Here is a 19,409-nt window from a genome sequence, read left to right as displayed (position 1 = left end):
GGTGGAGGGAGGGATTATGTGTGTGGGTGGGCCAGGAGGGAGGCAGCAATCAAGATGTAAAATGAATATATAAATAAAGTAATGAGAAAAAAAAAAAAAAAAAAAAAAAAAAAAAAAAAAAAGAAGAGAGCTGTGCACAAAAGGGAATGTTTTCCTTTTGTTTCCATGGAGACCAGGATGGTGAATGAGTGCTACTGAGAACTTACAATAACATTTAGCCATATTTTAGATAGGACAATCAGTCCAATACAAATGCTCGTATGTGATGCTAACTTTGGCAGAACAAAGAGACCGTGCTGAAGGCAGGATTCCTACAAAGGAATTGTTTTTTTTTTAAACTCTTCTTTTCTTCCAGCTAAAATCTAATAAACGGATAAAAGCTAAACACAAGCTTGCCGATAAGAAAGTCTAATTATTTCAAAACAAATAAAAGTAAGGACTGAAAATAAATTAAGAGTTACTTGAGGTAAAATAAGAACAATCTGTAATCCACTTTGTAGGTCTTGAGAATCACTATTAAGCCTATATTGATTTTGATGAAAATTATTGTATTTGATCTTTAAGTTTTATGATTTTCTAAATCATCTGCATATGAGTCTGTGTGTTGATCCATGCACAAGAGTACAGGTGCCCTAGAAAACCAGACACATCATCTCCTCTGGCGCTGGAGTCACAGGGGCTGTGGAGACACCCGATATGCATGCTGGGAACAGAACTTTGGTCCTTAGGAAGAGTAGTGCATGATCCTAACCACTGAGCTACCTCTCCAGCCCTAACAACTTTAATCTCCTAAACTCACTTTGTTGTTTTTCTTCCTAAGTCAGATAATCCTCTTGTTACTATGTTTTTTTTTTTCTCTTTTCCATTGATGCTTACATGCCAATTCTTCACATAAATGTCAGCTTCAGGATCTCACCTGTACTTGCACCCTACTTACAAACTCATCAGGGATGCTGGGAATACATATCTGGGCACTTACATGTCTATCATTGCTCAGTTGGTATGTGTGTCCTCCTCCCAAATCCCCTAATGAGTCTCTGAGTTAGTTTATCAGCCTAATATTCTAATTTGTAGATAGGAAATGACAGATTACTGCCAAAATCTACAAATTAGAAAAGTGACAGGTGTCTGCTGTTTCTATAAACTCTCTCTTCTTTAATGCTAGACCCTCACATCAGATACATTTTCAAGCAAATGTGACACCAGCTTTGAGGAAAAGTTCTTTCTCTGTCTTTCTGTAGTGGTGTTAGACTTCCATGTTTCTCTCTTTTCTGTGAACCTGAAATTTTTTTTTCTGGTGTTGTATTACTGGGTGTGGGACCCCCAGGCCTTATGCATGCTAGAAAGACTCTCTGTCACCAAGCCCTAGGTGTCTTAGTTCTCACTATATACACGTCAGTCTATTCTCCCATGGGAAAAAGGGCTCTATCCTATCAATATTGTTAGGTAGAAAATTTACCCACTAATTCTATGGGGAGACGTCTGGATGTGTTGCTACTTCCTGCATATGAGTGTGAAGCTGGAGGTAGACAGTTCTCATGCCTTCTGTGGTGGGATTCATGAGTGGAGAGCTTTGCCTTTGAATTCTTTAACCGCTTTTCACACATGATATGTAACAGCGTACAGTACATGGCCTTATAGGCACAGAGAAGGAACCAAAACTATCAGTAATTTAGGATCAGACTATTCAAACCCCTGTTGCTCCCATCCCTGACTCTTACTCAAGGAGAACAGCAGTCCCACATACATTTTTCCTCTTTGCACTATTCACTATGAACAGTAGGAATGCCCTGAAATAAAAACTAAAATATCTTGAGCTGTGAACACACTTTTCATCTTAACAACTGATAGCATTTTCCATCAAGTTCCCCTTTAGCCCAGGGATCTTTTAGTGCTTAAAAAAAGACAACTAAGTAAGCATGGCTATATTCTTATTTATCCGATAAGCTTCTCCAAAGCACCACTGAAACCTTCGAGGAGGGCCCTTAATCCCCTAAAATCCAAAGAAAAAATAGGCCACCTCACCAACCACTTTCAATGGAGGCAAAGAGTAAAGGGGCTTTGAAGTAGGCCCAAGCCTGTCCAAGTGATTATCTGGAGCCTTCTAATGACACAGGCAATCTTCCTGGAGCCTTCTCCTCCAGCCATGTGAGAGATGCAGACTGCCACAGTCTTTTTCATCTGTCTTGCCTTTAGCAAGACAGATGAAAAATGATTCATAAAGAAGATTTTGGCTACAGTTCCTGTAACTGATAGCCTAGGTACCGAAGAATGATGGAAATTCAAGATCATATTTAAATTGCACCAATTCAACATAACATCCCTTTTAAGCTATTTGTTAAATTAAATGCCTATGTGTAGTATGCTTGCATGCATGTTTATGACCAACATGTGAGCATTGCCCTCAGAAGAGGGCATCAGATGCTCTGGAACTGGAGTTGCATAGGTTGTTAGTCAACATATGGTTGCTTGGATTCAAACTGAATCCTCTCAAAGAGCAATATGTACACTTATCCATTCTTCAGGGCTTCTCCACAACTAACTCCTGTGTCGTGGTTTAATTCATTCAGTCTTGGAAAACAGATTTAATATGTATCTAATTTGAAGACACCAGTTTGCAGAAGGCAGTTTGGTATTTTCCCACACTGTTCCACACACTGGTGAAGGTGGTCAAAATTGAAATATCTTCATCTTGTTGACTTGCAAAGAAATCTGGAGAGGGCTTACCTTTTGGGTGCACAACCCATTTAAAGTTAATATTCTCACTGAACAGTTTTAAAGCCACAATGGCTTTCATTTCCTGTGTGTTTAACAGCTAGAGAGCAAATTGTAAATAAAATATGTAGGAGAGCATAGCTTTCTATCCAAAGAACTGCCTCTTATGGGTTCATAGTGCCTTCCAGAATGATTTGGAACCAGACTTCCCCAGTAACAAATAAATGGTGTTAAAAATGACTTGAACAGCTTTATGGATTGTTGGTCATTTTCTTGGTAATATCTCTGATCATTTCCAATACTTGCACACAAAATGAGTTTTCAAGGTGGGAAATGGCATTGGACATTAAGGTAATAGGTTCAAATATTGAAAGCCAGATTTATGTAACAAAAAAAGATCATTTTCAATTGGGTTAAAAGTCCACATTTAGTGGAAGAAAGTTCTTGAAGAAATAACTACATTCTCAAGAGCTGATAATCAATTATGCAAATATTTGTTCCCCAAAGTGATTAAAATCTAATGCAGCCATTTAATTCTGATGTGTAACTGACAAATTGAAGCTAATTGGAACTACCAACTTTTTAAAATGAAACTGAGAAAGCCCAGATGGTCTATTAAAAAAAATGTTGGTTAATTTTAAAAAAAATACTGTAAAATAACAAAGTCTGGCTTGAAAGATAAAGCAATAAAGAGCTCATCATTCAGTTGAAAACATTTTAAAGAAAGAGATTGACTTAGAGATATGAGGAGGCTATGCTTTCTTGATTTTCAGTAGTAGAGAAAAACAAAATATTGAATTTATGTCCCTTATATTGATCATATATTTCATACTTTCTCTTGAATGAGGACTTGATGTCTATGATTTCTTAATACAAATGCATGCATTAGTGTTTGAAATGTCTTGATAAGTGACATATGTTATCAATATGGTCTTTGTTTTACCTGAAAAACCTTACTGAGCAATAAAACTGTAAACATAACAGAAAAATATGTTGCCTCCTGGTGCATATAAGGCTATCCAGAGACTGTACCACCTTGGGATTTATCCCATATACAGTTACCAAACCCACTTTTGTGGATGCCAGGAAGTGCATGCTGACAGGAGCCTGATATAGCTGTCTCCTGATAGGCTCTGCCAGAGCCTGACAAATGCAGAGGCAGATGCTCTCAGTCAACCATTGGACTGAGCATGGGTTCCCTAATACAGGAGTTAGAGAAGGACTGAAAGAGTTGAAGGGGTTTGCAATCCCATAGGAAGAACAACAATATCAACCATCCAGACTCCCCAGAGCTCCCAGGGACTAAGCCATTAACCTAGGAGTACACATGGCTCCAGCTGCATATGTAGCAGTGAATGGCCTTGTCAGGCATCAATGGGAAGAGAAGTCCTTGGTCCTATGAAGATTCAATAGATGCCCCAGTGTAGGGGAATCGAGGGTAGGGAAGTGGGAATTGGAGTAGGTAGGTGGGTGTTGGAACACTCTCATAGAAGCAGAGGGAGGGAGGATAGGATAGGGTTTTTCCAGGAGGGAGGAAACTGGGAAAGGAGATAACATTTGAAGTGTAAATAAATAAAATATCCAATGAAAAAGAAAAAAAAACAAAGAAAGTTTCCTAATTGTGTTTACATGCAAACACATTGTCCACCATTCAGCAAGTCACATTTATTTCCACATTTATTTTCTACAACTACTTTATAAGGAGAGATAAATTAATGCTGTGCCCATTTCAGAGAAGATGAAACTATTTTAAAAGGCTTACTTCCCCCAGGTCACTGGAATAATAGCAAGGGGTGTTGAAATTTGAATACTGTCAAGGTTCCACTGTCTATTCCTGGAGGGTTCTGAAAAGGGAGTGGACCTATGGGGGTGATGCTGTGTGTGCTCTGCATGGAGGTATCTTAATTCCTTCCTTAGAAAGCAATGTTCCCACTTATAGGAACTGCGAGAGTACCTGCCTCTCCTATTCTCTGAATGGAGAAGCAGTTCACTAATAAAAACCTTACTTTCTCTGTTGAGTATCTGCTCCATTAGTCATAGTTGTAAGTGTTTGGTACACAGTGATGAACAGAAGAGGCCAAGGTAATTATCTAGCAGGCAGAGAAAGGTTAAAAACAATGAATAAGAACAACATTTGGAGTTGTATAAAGTTTTCATTTATGAGTATGTGTTTGGATAGGAGGAATCAAAACTAAAATACACACAGTAAGTGGGCATACAGTAAGGAGAGCAGATTGGGGTATTTCTCTTGCTAGTGCCTGGGTATTGTGTTTTGTTTTACATATCTGGGGACTGAGATCAGAACACCATTGCCATAGTTATTGTCAGCTGTCAACTTGACTCAAAGCTAGAGTTAACCTGGAAGGGAAGGAAACACAGCTTATGGATTGCCTCCATTATGTGGTCTATGATGTATTTTAAAACTCCTAATTGATGTAGGTGAGCATAGCCAGGGAGGTGGGCCTGAGATATAGAAGAAAGTAGCTGAAGGCTAATATCGGTGTATGCCTTCAATCCTAGAACATAGGAGGCAGAGGCAGGCAAGAGGATATCTCTAAGTTCTAGTCCAGCCAGATTCACACAGAGAGTTCCTTTCTAAACAAGGCTGGATATCAAGATCCTGCCTCAGAGACAGACAGACAGGCAATGACAGACAGACAGAGACAAAGAAGGAGGAGGAATGAGAAAGAAGAGAAACAGAAAGGGATAAAGGAAGAGGTAGAAGGAGAGAGGGAGGGAGGGAGGAAGGGAGGGTAGAGGGAGGGAGGAAGGGAGGGTAGAGGGAGGGAGGGAGGGAGGGAGATGAGCAATCCAGGACAAGCAGTCAGTTAGCAACATTCTTCCTTAGACTTAGCCAGGTCCTACATCCAGGTAAAAGCCTTAAGATTCTGCCTTGGCTGCTACCTTTGATGGTGGACTTTAACTTGGATGCCAAATAAACTTTCTTCCCCCAAGTAGCTTTTGGTCAGTGTTTTAACATGGCAACAAAGAAACAAATGAGAACAGACATGCATACTAATCAAATGCTACACTTTTGTGGTATTCCTCCAGCCTTAAGAAATACATTTGGAAAAATGATGAAAGGATATGAAACAGTAATAGCAATCCTTCTCACTGTAGAAAAGCCAGCCAACCAACAAAAACAAACAAACAAAAAAACCAGTGAGATCAAGTGTGGGAAACCTCCCTAAACTGTTCATCAGAGAGAATTAAGAGAATCCCAAAGCAATGAAGGCTACTGCCATTACCCTTGGTTGCTTCCCAGAACTTAAAGGTAATTTATTTATAATTATATTATATTGATTAAATTTATATATTATTAATTTTATATTTAATAACCTTATTATTAAAGACATCATACATTTTGGACACAGGAATTTGAGGAATCAAGCTGTAACTGTCTTGAAAACCTCCTCCTTCAGGGTTAGGTCTTACAGTCTCAAAGGTTCTACTCAAGATGCCAAAGGGCGAAGAGCAATCAATATTCCTCAAACCACAAAAGTAGCAAGCCCTACAAGATAGCCTGAATGGTGCAATAACAGCATTATTGTCACAGTGGCAACCAACAGCTGTCTAATTAAACTTAAGGTCTATTTAATAGCGAAAAAGTCAACCTAGTCAATCCTGTAAACCTGTCAACCACCCATGGCTGGAGATGCCATACATCCTAACGGAAAACTCACCACTACCATTGGGCTAAACCAATACAATTTGTCACTGTATTGTGAACACACTTATAATTGAAAATAGATGTAATTTTCACCACTTATCAAAGCAGCTTTCTTTTCTAGAAAATAGAGTTACAAGTGATCGAACTGAGATAAGAGACCAGTGTGCAGCCCCAATGTGTACATCTACAAGTCAATCCCTATACCTGGAGCTCAGTGAATATCAAAGTAGATGGGTGGAAATAAGAACCAGAGGAGCACGATGACATCTGCTGCAAGATCCTGTCATCTAGGCATAACGGGAATGGTACAACAGTAAAACCTTTACAATATGCTTGCCTAAGCATAACTTGCATAATAGGAACACCAGTTGAAATACCAGTGTGCATAAGACGTTTACTGGTTGCCATGCCTAGAGAAAGGACCACAGGTGATCAGTCGCAGCCGGGAGAGGGTGATTCCATCTTCTTCATAGATGACTTTTCTGATAGGTTATTTAGTTGCAAGTGGCCACTGCTAAATATAAATGTGTGAAAGTAACAGTCAATGGTATCAGTAGGTTTTGCTTTTTAAAAATTTGGTTTGGTTTGGAGTTTGTGTGTGTGTTTGTGTTTGTGTGTGTGTGTGTGTGTGTGAGAGAGAGAGAGAGAGAGAGAGAGAGAGAGAGAGAGAGAGAGGAGAAAGAGAGAGATATTCTTAAAGAGCATTGCATTGAAAGAGAAGAGTGTAAGGAGTTGGTATTGGGCAGGAGAAGGGAAGTGTGTATAATGTAGAAGTAAGAGTGGCCCAGAAGGTGAGAAGAAGGAGACTCACTTACAGTGAGCAGTCATTGTCACCTTAGTCAGAGTTAAGGATGTGAGATTTTCCCAAAGGCAAAATGAGGAAACATAACAAAAGATTGAACAAAGAGGAAACTGATCATTACATGATTTTTAGACAAGGGAAAGAAGAGGAAAACAGGCTCAAGAATCCACAAGGAATTCATGGATAGGACCTCGGTGCTAGAGAAAAGCACTCAGGCTCCACTGCAGTTTTGCAGTGTGACATCAGAAAGACTTTACAATGCTTGAATATAGATTGTGATAATAAGGAACTCGGGAAGGGGACAAAACAGAACTTAATGATGACACCTTTTGTTCTAAGCAAATGAGAGGACAAGTTTGTCAAACCTTAGATAAAACACATCATAGGTGTTAGTAATTAGCCTCTGGAAAAATTCCCCAGAAAAATTAGGATACAATTCTCAAGAGTCCATAGAACTATATTTTTCCATTAAAATAATGTTTGCAACAGTCGTAACCAAGAGTGTCTCTCAAATGCCCACATATTAAAGGGCCCATTTCCAAGCCTGGTGCTTCTGAAAGGAGGCAGAAACCTCAAGAGCTGTGGCTCAACTGAGGGTTTTAAGTCACTGGGGGGGGGGGGCATATTGCTGGGTACCTGTAGAACCTGCTACCTATTTTGTGTCTTCTCTGCCAGGTGGAGACCAGTTTTCCCCACTCTCCTCTGCTGCTCTGATGATGTGCTGCCCTAGCCAAGGAAATGGGACCAACCACCTAAAACCTTGAAGGCAGTGAGTTAATACAGACATTTTCTCTTTGAAAGTTGATTACCTTAGGTATTTGTTATGGTATTTAAAATCCAGTCAACATACAACATTGTTATTTGTAATTGAAGTCTTGCCTAAAAAATAAATTTATTAATATGCATTCTTCCCAGGAGTTCCTACTTGGTATTCTTGTAAATATACTACTGTGTGTCTTTGGCATGCAAATAGTAAGCAAATGACTTCTCTTTTGACTATGGTAGGTTGATATCAGCAGAGTCAGGCAGTTATTAGCTGATGCAAATTCACAGAAGTAACGACTCACATTATTTCTCTGTTGAAATTGGTTCTTAAGGTCATGGGCCATTACCTCACTGTTCAAACAATTTCTAATCATGTCCTTTCGCTCCACAACATCCTAATTTCTATCCAATATAGAAACTCAAAGGCATGGCAAGCAAGTGCAATTTAGCCTCTTTATTAAACCCCAAACTATACACGTACATACTTCTGATATTAATTACTCTCTTTTTATATATTTATCACTTTAACTTTACTCTCCTACATGAACCAATGTATCTCAGGCTACATAGATATGATTATGTGAATAGTTCTGCCTGTTTCCTCTGTAGGTATCTTTTTTCCTTTAAGATTACATTTTCTTTTTTGATTTATGGTATATATTTAGACAAAGCTATGTTCTGATCTGATATATATAAAAAAAAAGGTAACCAAGAAAGATACACTATTTTATCGGATTAGGAGAGATATAGAAGTTCTCATAATAAAAGGGAAATGTAACATGTAAGAGCATACAGGAGGAATACTGAAAGTAGCTGTAAGAGGAATGTGCTGATCTGTAAGTGCTGCATTTAATGTGAGTGCTATATCTTAGAGCCAGCAGAATCCTTGGTAATAGCCTGATAATGCAACTCAAGGTCTTTTTTTGTTTGTTTGTTTGTTTGTTTTTTTTTTTTTTTTTTTTTTGTTTTTTTTTTTTTTTTTTTTTTGTTTTTCGAGACAGGGTTTCTCTGTGTAGCCCTGGCTGTCCTGGAACTCACTCTGTAGACCAGGCTGGCCTCAAACTCAGAAATCTGCCTGCCTCTGCCTCCTGAGTGCTGGGATTAAAGGCGTGTGCCACCACTCCCGGCGCAACTCAAGGTCTTAACAAAGGAAAACAAACGAAATCCAACCCAACTGCTGAAAGAACAGTGAAAAATCCAAGGCCAAAAGGCCTGATGAAATAGTTCATTGAAATGATAAGCAAAACTAACAAATTCTTAGCTAAACTACACACACACACACACACACACACACACACACACACACACACACAGGATGAGGAGGGAGAGAACCTAAGATTAGAGATAAAAAGGAAAATATAGAAACAGATAGCTTGAGATACTGAAAATCATTAATTACATTGCAAAAATACTATAAAACACTATAAATGACAGAGAGAGAGAGAGAACAATAGGATATAAAATCATAGTAAGAATGGTATGGTAATAAAAAGTTGTTTCCCAACAATAGAAAATATGACTCTCAATGAATTCAGAGCTGAATTTTTTACTTTAAAAGAACTCACATCAATTTTCTTCAAACTAGTCCATGAAAGAAAGGAAAGCATCATCATCACTCTACAAAGTCAATATTATCAATATGCCAAAAGTTGATAAGTACACACTAAGAAATAGAACAAAAAACTGTAAAACAATATGCCTGATGAATATATATTCAATAAATAATTGCAAACCAATGTCAGTAACACACTGAAAATGTAATATACTGTACCCCAAATGTTCAACATACACAAATTAATAAATGCTTGATAGCACAAGAATATAATCAAGGGTAAAAATAACAAAATCATTTCAACAGATACAGTAAAAGGTCTTATGCTTGCACTGCAGATGCTTTTACCAACTAAGTGATATCACTCCTTGGCCATTCTTTCTAGATTTGAGGAGCTAGTCCTTCCTCACATCTTTTCAGAGCTGAGGAGAGATATATACTGCTGACACAAGGTCTGGCAGTGTCCATTGGCATACCAGCACATCCTGCACCAGCTTGTAAATACTACTTAGTTATTCTACCATAGGCAAGCTCACTGTCCTATACAGGAGCTCTGTTGACAGAGTTAGTTCTACTATAAGTGTCCAGCTAAAGTGGGATATGTAATTATTTTCTGAGTTCTAGGAGACATATGTCAAAGCTAGTAGGATTTCTGATCTATGAGATGAAGGTTAAACAGCAGCGAAAACCAAGCATCAGTCACTCCAATGATTCTGGCAGTAGAGATGAAAAAAAAAAAAAAACTGAAACTACAACTTCATTCTTCATGGAACTGCAGAAACTGATGCCATCATCAAATATCTGAGAGAGAATGATGGTGGTTCCTATGGTGTCCTTATTTAAACTTAATCATTTGGCTAGTCAAATCAGACGGGCCAATAAAGTGACAGCTAATTACCCCAAACTTCCTCAGTGATGATGTTGATTGCAGCTGCAGCTCCAGATGTGCCACTCACACCAGGGGCAGACAGACACAACTTGGTGTAGAGATTGATCAGCAACCCTTTCTTGTTCATTCCAATCGGCAAGGACAATCAGAAGCAATTTGCATTTCATAGAAGGAGCAGCAGCATATGTGTCCTGCATGGGGCACTCCCACTCTGTGCCTGACTATGTCGATCCTTCTGCTCCACCACACATAACATCTTCAAGAAGCTCCATCATTTGATAACAAGTCGTATTGCTGATCTGTGACACTGGTGATATGTAACTAACTGACTTTGCTGAGGAGGAAATAGCAAGGCTTAAAATGTCTTAGATAGATCCAGGCCAGAATGGGAGCGCCATATCAAAGGCTCGTCAGATTGGAGAAGTCTTTAAGAACCTATGACTTGGGTTATGTTGAGTTAGTTTTTCTGTCCATTGTGTTTTGATGCTCATTAGAAAAGGAAAGGTTTGGTGAGATTCAGTTTAGAGGAGACAACTCAGTGTATGGTCTTCAACTCACTAAGTCTGAGCTGCTGTTTGTTTTTTGAGTTTGCTTTAATTAGGATTTCTATTGCTGTGATAAAACATCACGACTGAAGGCAATCTGGGGAGGTAAGACTTTCTTTTGTCTTATACTCTTATGTAACAGTCTATCATGGAGGGACATCAGAATGGGTTCTTTCTTTCTTTCACTGTAGCTGAAAGTGACTTCATCTTCAGAGCAATCCTCCTGCCTCAGTTTACTAAATCTTGGGACTACAGTAATGGAGCAGGGCTATTTTTCTGGCCTCTCAGCATGATTTCCCTTTTGATTATCAGTCTTCCCTACCTACTGTTAATTTTTCCTGACTTCTCTATGATGTAATTAAAGGTTCTCAATGTAGTCTCCCTTCTTCTCATACTGTTATATTTGAGTTCTCTTCTGGTACTTACATATGCTTCATATGTTATTTACCATCCTGGTAAAAATTAAGGCTTTTCCCTCATGTCTAAGAAAAGACATCTGCTCAGTTGTTATAGTCTTCTCTGTGAAAACAACTTTCTTTGTAGTGGGTTGTAAATGAGGAGCATCTCTCCTCCACAGTTCATTTGTTCTTTGAGACTCATGATGTGTCTGGCGAGATCTCTTTATCCTCTTTCAAGGAGCAAAAACCGTTTTATACCCTGTGTTCAATGGTATTCATATTCCCATTAAGTGGGAACTCCTCTGGATTGTTGTGGCTTGTACAACATCAAGATCAGCCCTCCCCACTAACCACAAACTTATCCAGTGTTTGTGATACAACTGTTAGACATTGTCAAATACTTAAACTATTGACTTCCAGGCGATCATAAAAATGTGTTCATAAGTCTCCCTCAAGAGGCAAATACAGCCTTCTTGATTCTAAGAGTCTTTGTGTCTGGAGTATACAGTGTGTTTGGAAGAGGTATTCTGATTACAGAAGAAAAACATTGCAAACAACCCAGATGCTCTCTGGATACCTAGAAGGCCATTTTAAATTTAAATTTATTACTCAGAACTATGATTAATCACATAGGTCTATGAGCCAAGGGGCAATGTCTGACAGCAATTTTCCCCCTGGAGCCTGTTCTATAGCAAGTCAATAGCACAGTGCATGACTAGCTGAAAAAAAAAATCTACCTAATGCCTTTTAAAACAGATCCAGCTGGAGTTTGGGATACATTTTCATATTTTATAGTCTGGTTTCTATAATTTTTCCCTAGACTGATGTTTCTTCTACAAGAAGAAGTGTTAGATTTTCTTTTCTTTTTCAGAAGAAATTAATGTACCTGGAACTGGCTGCACAAGCCATACTTAACCCAACGTTGTTGAGAAACAAAGAACTGCTGATCAATACTTTGGATTGATAAAGAGTACTGAAGCTCAGTGACTCAGGTTTGAAAAGTTAGTGGACACACTCAGGAATGCCACAAAAACACCACCTCAGAAACCATAATAAATATGCGAAGGACTTGCAGAGAAAAATAAATAAAGACTAAAGAGAGAAGATAAAATTACTGATAAGAAAATTGAAAGCTATGACATGATGGTAGAAGAAAAGGAACCTCCAAAGATACCACTGATCTCATTTTCTCCTGGCGTCTACTGCTAGGCACAAGCCCTGTCCGCAAGAGTTATGTTTCCCAAGTGATACTTCCTTGGAGAAAATTAAAATGTCATTTGGAAGTGGTGATCAACTAGATTGCTTCTGGATTAGGAATGCGTGGTGATGATTTGAATTTAAGAGCTAGTTGCTAGAAATTAGGGATCCCATGTAGGGAATATTCTAGACAGCAAAGTTAAATACACACGGATTTTATTCAAGATTATTGCAATAGAAAGGAAAGATTAGAACATGAAGGGAGAGGGTGTTTAATAGCTGAAGTGAAGGCTGAAAATGGTTCTCGGCCATAGAGCACAAGCACAGAATATAAGAGAATTGTGTTGGGGGGGGGCATCCTGTAGGATTGGTGGAGAACAGATAGGAAAAAACAGAGGATGATGCAGGGAAGTTGCCAAGTGAAGGGGTGAGTACAAGGAGCTTTTCTGAGTTTGCAAATATTTCCTTTGTGCTCTGCAATCTGTGATGGCTGATTGGCAACAGGTTTGTAGACTGTCTTCCACTGTGTGAGAGTGGAAGATAAAGGACCTAAGAATAGTGACTACATTTTAGGGCAATTGTTCTAAGGTCTTTGAGTGTTGTGAAGGTGGATAAGGGATAAGAGTTTATGAAAATTTCAAAGGGTTTATGCAAATTTCAAACTAAGAAGATGCAATGTCACTGAATATTTTCAAATTAAGTTATAAGAATAGGGAGCACAGAAGCTTATGGTCAAGAAGTCTCTAAATTTCAGTCAATCTGAGAAGTATTCTAAGGCCATTTTGGTTAGATCTAATGTTAGGAACTGCAGCCAAAGAGTAAACCTGGAAGGACCCATGGCTCCAGCTGCATAGGTAGCAGAGGATGGCCTTGTATGGCATCAATGGGAGGGGAGGACCTTGGTCCTGTGAAGGCTTGATGCCCCATTGTAGAGGAATGCTAGGATGGTGAGGCAGGAGTGAGTGGGTGGGTGGGGGAACATCCTCATAGAAGCAGAGGGAAGGAGGATAGAATAGGGGGCTTGCAGAGGGAAAACTGGAAAGGAAAATAATATTTGAAATGCAAATAAATAAAATAATCAATAAATTTTTTATTAAAAAAAGAAAGTACTTGTTATAGAAGATCCAGAGAGCTAAAACCAAGGGTATCGAGTTTTAGTTCTGTCTTTTCTATGGCTAGCCACAGATCATGAGTATATCACATATGACAGGACTTTTAGAATAAAGATTTAAATTACAATTTTGGTGGCTGTTAGATTTATCTTCAGTCTCAAAGAAGATAAGAGGTACAAGAATAGAGGTATATGATGAATCATATGTTATAATAGAAAGGGTCAAACAATTTATTTTCTCATCAGAATATAAGAAGCATCATTATCCCAAATCTTATGGTGATTTATAATGCAATTATGGTAACATTAGTCACAGTGTGATTTTCTCTTTTACAATGTCTTTATATAACAAAAAGTACTTGATTAATTTACAAAGAGTTTCAGAGTTTCATCTATCTGTCTATCTATCTCTGCTCTGTCTCTATGAATGTCTGTCTCTCTTTTACACACACACACACACACACACAGAGAGAGAGAGAGAGAGAGAGAGAGAGAGAGAGAGAGAGAGAGAGAGAGATCTTCTCTCAGCTTCTTGAAAGTTTTACAACCTAAACAAATGGCCATTGCAATTTAAATAATTCTATCTTCAAATAATTTTTATGTGCTGTTGCATATTTTTCAGACATGTGTCTATATGTGGATAAATTATTAGAAATTGATTTAGCAATAGATCCTAAAATCCCATTAAGATAATTAATCTTACAGTTCTAACAATTGCTTTTATATTTGTCAGGAAATTTATGTTGCTTCTCCATGAGTTAATGATGTGGGAAATTTTAAAGTATGGATGAAGCACAACAGCAAATCATTTCTTATCTAATTAAAATAAGGATTTGGACACAACCCCTGTATTTTTCCTGGCACTCCTCCCGTCTTCTAAAGTCTTAAAGCACCCTCATTTGTTGCTTACCATAAAGAACTCATGCTGTAGTGATTCTGGAAGACCCTGATTTGAATTTGACCAGGATAAGAATTTTAGGATCATTTTTGAGGCTGTGAGTGCTCCCCTGTTTTTCTGAAGAAACCATATAGGTACTCCTGAGACGCTTCAAGAAATATGACTGAGAGAGGGTAGGTGACTAGAGCTCCTTTCAATATTCTGAACACACAGGATTGAGTTTCTTCCTTCTTCTGGTTTTGCAGGTATCCTGCTTCTTACTCTGGGTGGGGCAAAGAAGATATTGCCAAGATCTCTGGTAGAAGATGTGAAGACTAAATCCCAATAGAACCTTTCTAGCTAAGAATAAACAGAAAACACCACCACCACCACCACCACCAACAACAACAACAACAACAACAACACAACATCCAAATCATCATACAGTCCTTCAGCATGAGTCAATGGAAAGAAGTCCTGGCTATGTATTCACAAGTCCATGCTTTGATCTGCACTCTACATTCAAACAAGACATTCTGTTCTTTTTGTTGTTGTCATTAATAATTATGTGTGTGAGAGGTCATAGCTGATCTGTTAGCTGGGTTCACAGCAGGGAATTTTTCTAACCAGTTTTTAGATTTGCTGTCTCTGTCCACATAAACTGCTATATATCCATTGTGAAGGTTGCTTTCTTTAATAACCAAAGTTTATCTGTGACTGGGACCAGTAGTCACTGAGCACATGGAATGCCACTTTCAGTACCTCACTGGTTCTCCTTTCTTCACAGTCTATGTGTCAGAGAATCCCATCTCGAGAGTCCACAAACTCATTTCTTAGTAAGAGATATGAGCAGAAGCATGACCTTGAGCTTTGGATGAACTTAAAGTCATTACAAACTTCTATTTTTCTATGTTTTTAAGTATTCTGCATTTTCCTGAGGAGGAGGACCTGTAAAAATTCTGCCTCCAGACAGTACATGAATAATGAATACAATCCCCTCTTCAGTTATGCTATCTAGACTTTAATATTTTCTATCTACTTGTGTCCAATCCTCTTTTAAGTTGGATAGTAATATTGTTGTTAATAAAAGATAAAACCTTGCTATGTTTCTCAGGTTAACTTCACCTCTTGGTCCTTCCCCCCTCTAGATCTGGGATTACAAGTGCTTCCATTTTGATAGTGAAAAGAGGATTTTTTTTTTTTTTTTTTAAGTTCTCTTTTTTCCGCCCTCTACTGATGCAAATAGGAAAAGGGTAATAAAGTGGCTTTTAGTCTAAGATGTGATGGGTTGACATCTGAAAAGGGAATAAGGCTCTGAAAAAGCTTGGTGGCTTGGATTCATGTGACATACTTAATAAGACATTGGTTCCCTGTCACTCTCAGGGATTACCATTGGCTACAGTGGGCTCAGGTGACTTCCTGATGACACATTTTTCCTTTTCTCATTGTGTATTCTCTCCTTCCTTCTCAGGCTCTGTTGCCTATACCATCTATGATTTCCTAGCCTTTGGAGATGTTAAAGAAGGACACTAAGAAAAACATATGCCAAATAACATCTTCTTTTAGTGAGTCCTTAAAATTCTATTCCCATAAGTCATTCTACCATGCCGGGCAAGTTTTAATTCAGGGTTTTCTTTTATTCAACCAATATAAAACCCCAAATACTATTATGAGAAAAGAATAAAAGCAATAAAGTTACTGTCATGCTAAAAGTGACACAAAATGTCACCCCCTGCACCAAGACCAACTAGATATGTAATTAACTCTTCCTCCAGGACTGTTTTCTGTCTGAGATGGTCCCAGGAACTAAAACGATTTTTCTTTTCAAATTATGTGATTTAAAGCATTACTCAATCTAAATGATACTGAACTTTTGTTCAAATAACTGCATGCCATAGCTAGATATTTTGGACTATTTTTTTTAGACACAACAGCAGATCCAATAACTGCTAGACCAATAGCAACAGAACGTCTATGGAAGTCAAGTCTTTTAAGTGTACATCATCATCTTACTCACTTATTACTTTTCTAATTTATAATTTTATTCAACTTGTTCCATGATATTTTCATGCGTGTATTTAGTGAATTTTGGTTCCTCTCAACCTGTCCCCGTTTCCCTGTTACTCCTGTCAAACTTTCTTCTTCCCTGAAAGTCCCCTTTTCACATTCATGACATTTTTTTAAAAAATGATTCACTAGGGCCATCTGTGTGAACATGGGTTTGAAACTGCCCATTGTAGCCTGGTGGACCCAAAAATGACACACAACTGGGGATAATGATATCCACTACACAGAATGCACAATAGTTCATAAGAGAGAGTGGGATGCTGTAATCTCCTCCTCAGTCTATGTTTGCCCAGTGACATTCCTAGTCTTGGGCAAGCTCAGCGGAGGCCATCTCAGTTGCTATGACATCATGATTGCAAACACAGTGTTGTGCTCAGAACAACACATTTTCAGTCCTTCTCCCTGTCTTATAGCTCTTGTGTCCTTTTAGTCTTCTCTTCTGTGGTGGTCCCTGAGGCTTCTTGTCCAGAGATGAGCACCCAAACATGTCTTATTCTCAACTAGAGCAGCCATGAGTCTGCTACATTCAACTGACATTCTTTGCAAAGAAAATTTTTTTCTGATTAAGGCCAAGTGGAACATTCTGTCTCTGGATATATTATTTATGAGACAGTTTAAGGTCATGTCCATTTATCTACACATCAATAGCACGATCCCTTCTAGAGTCCAAGATCTCAGATATTGTGTTTGCTTTTGACTGCCTATGCTGTGCCAGGCATGAATTCTCTGTGTAATGGGTCTCAAAACAAATCAGAGATCTACTGGCTACTCTAGTGTGAGTCATGTAACTATCATACCAGTGGGCATTTCTTGCTAATAGGTTAGCACTGCACTTTGAGGGTTCAGGATCTTTAAGACAATTGATACTTTTGCTTCCATAGCAGGCTTTATGGTGCCTTTCAGCATTATGAAAACTATCAGGCAGGGAGATTAATCAATTCTAGCTTGATTTCTCTAAATATTACAATTCGTGGTTTCTTTAGCAATGGATCTTATCACAAAACATAGTTTTTATGGGAAAATGAGAAGAATTACAAGAGCATGTATTATTTGGGATGTCTCTGGTGCCTTACTGACCAACAGCTCATAAGGACATAGTCCTTCTCCCCAATACTGATTTTCTTGTTTGTTTAATGACCCCTGAGTTATAAAAATAGCATTATCTATCTATGGAAGATATCTTCTCTAACCCCTCACTCACACACACATTGTCTGTCTGTTTGTCTCTACCATACACCGTGTGTGTGTGTGTGTGTGTGTGTGTGTGTGTGTGTGTGTGTGTGTATTTCTCTCCAAATATATTTGAGTGGGTGTATGTATGTAGGAGTGCTGCAGAGGCCTGAAGATGTTAAATCTAGAGCAGAACTTACAGGTGTCTGTGAACTGGTCAATATAGTGATATTGAGAACTGAACTCATGCCCTCTGTAAAAGCAGCAAGGGCCCACCTCTCCAGGCCTTTCTGATATTTTATATTTTGGTTGTGAGCCTAGCCCTTAATGGCTGAGCCATTTCTCCAACCCCCCTTCTGATTTTTTTAAATTTGTATTTTTTAATTGACACATAAAGTAGTAGGTTTCACAAAGGATTTTCAACAATATGGTTTATTATTCTGTGGCTTATGAGCCATTTTAGGAAAGGGACCATGTTTGTCCTGTTTGTTGCTATATGCTTGTGTTCTAGATTTCTGGTTAAGTAAATGCCATCATGGTAAAGTTCAGCACATACACATACAAACACATACTCACATACCCCCTCTCACAATGCACACATTCAGTTACCCACACGATCACACACTGGCAAGAACATTATTTGTATTCACATACTGTAATTCCACCTTTAAATTTTCCTTTGAGAGAAGCACATTTATGTCTTAATGAGAGAATTTAAATGTCATATTTAAATATGGAGATAAGAAATAGGTCAAGGATCTATATAGCAAGTTTTGAGAAATCCATGTGTATTCTACAATCTTACTGTGAGAAATAATTCATTATATTTTAAGTTTTATGTTTTTGTTTAGAAAATTGGAGAAAAGGAGGCAGCCATCCCTTCCCTGGTTCAGGAAGAAGGAAGGAGGCGGCTGACTTAGTTCTTCAGGGCAAAGTAAATCTGATGATGGTATCCTTGACAGTACAGAAACCTGTGACAAGAGAAAGCCTGCTTAGGCATTGATGGTTATTTTGGAATCAGAAACATGGTTGTCACATACATTTTACAACAACAGCAAAAATTAATAACATTAGTAATCATCATCAGAAATCTAATCTGAATCCTGAAGTCTTGTACTATATTTAGTTACGACCAGGTAAAAATACTGTTAACATTTATTCACGAATAAGGAGCCACAGTTTCCATGCTTGTGGCCTTTCTGGTGTAGATTTCCTTGTCTGTCTTCCTGGAAGTGATTTGCGTTCTGTTGCAGTAGGAAGTCTAGTTGCTCACACATTTAGCTTATGCTTCCTCTCATAGATGGAAGCTGGATGGACAGTGTTCCTTGGAGATCCATCTGTGAGAAGAGTAAAATCTGAAAATATTTAATATTCACACTTAAAGGAACATTGCATGAATGTGCACTGTAAATTATGCAATAGTATTTGCTACTTATATGTGGCCCTCTTTGATACTAATCACATTATTAGGAATCGGTATAGTCTGTCTGAGGAAATGACCAGGGGCTGTGGGCAGGCAAATGAGTCTGACTAATTTTACGTCAGTTTGACAAAAGCTAAATTCCTCTGAAGGAAGGCAACCTCAATTGAAAAAAAAAATTCCTTCATATTGTCAGGTTGTAGGCATATTTGTCGACTTTTTTTTCTAGTT

This window comes from Mus pahari, chromosome 4 (genome assembly GCF_900095145.1).
Source record: "Mus pahari chromosome 4, PAHARI_EIJ_v1.1, whole genome shotgun sequence".
Lineage (NCBI taxonomy): Eukaryota > Metazoa > Chordata > Mammalia > Rodentia > Muridae > Mus > Mus pahari.
This window is presented reverse-complemented; position numbering follows the sequence as displayed.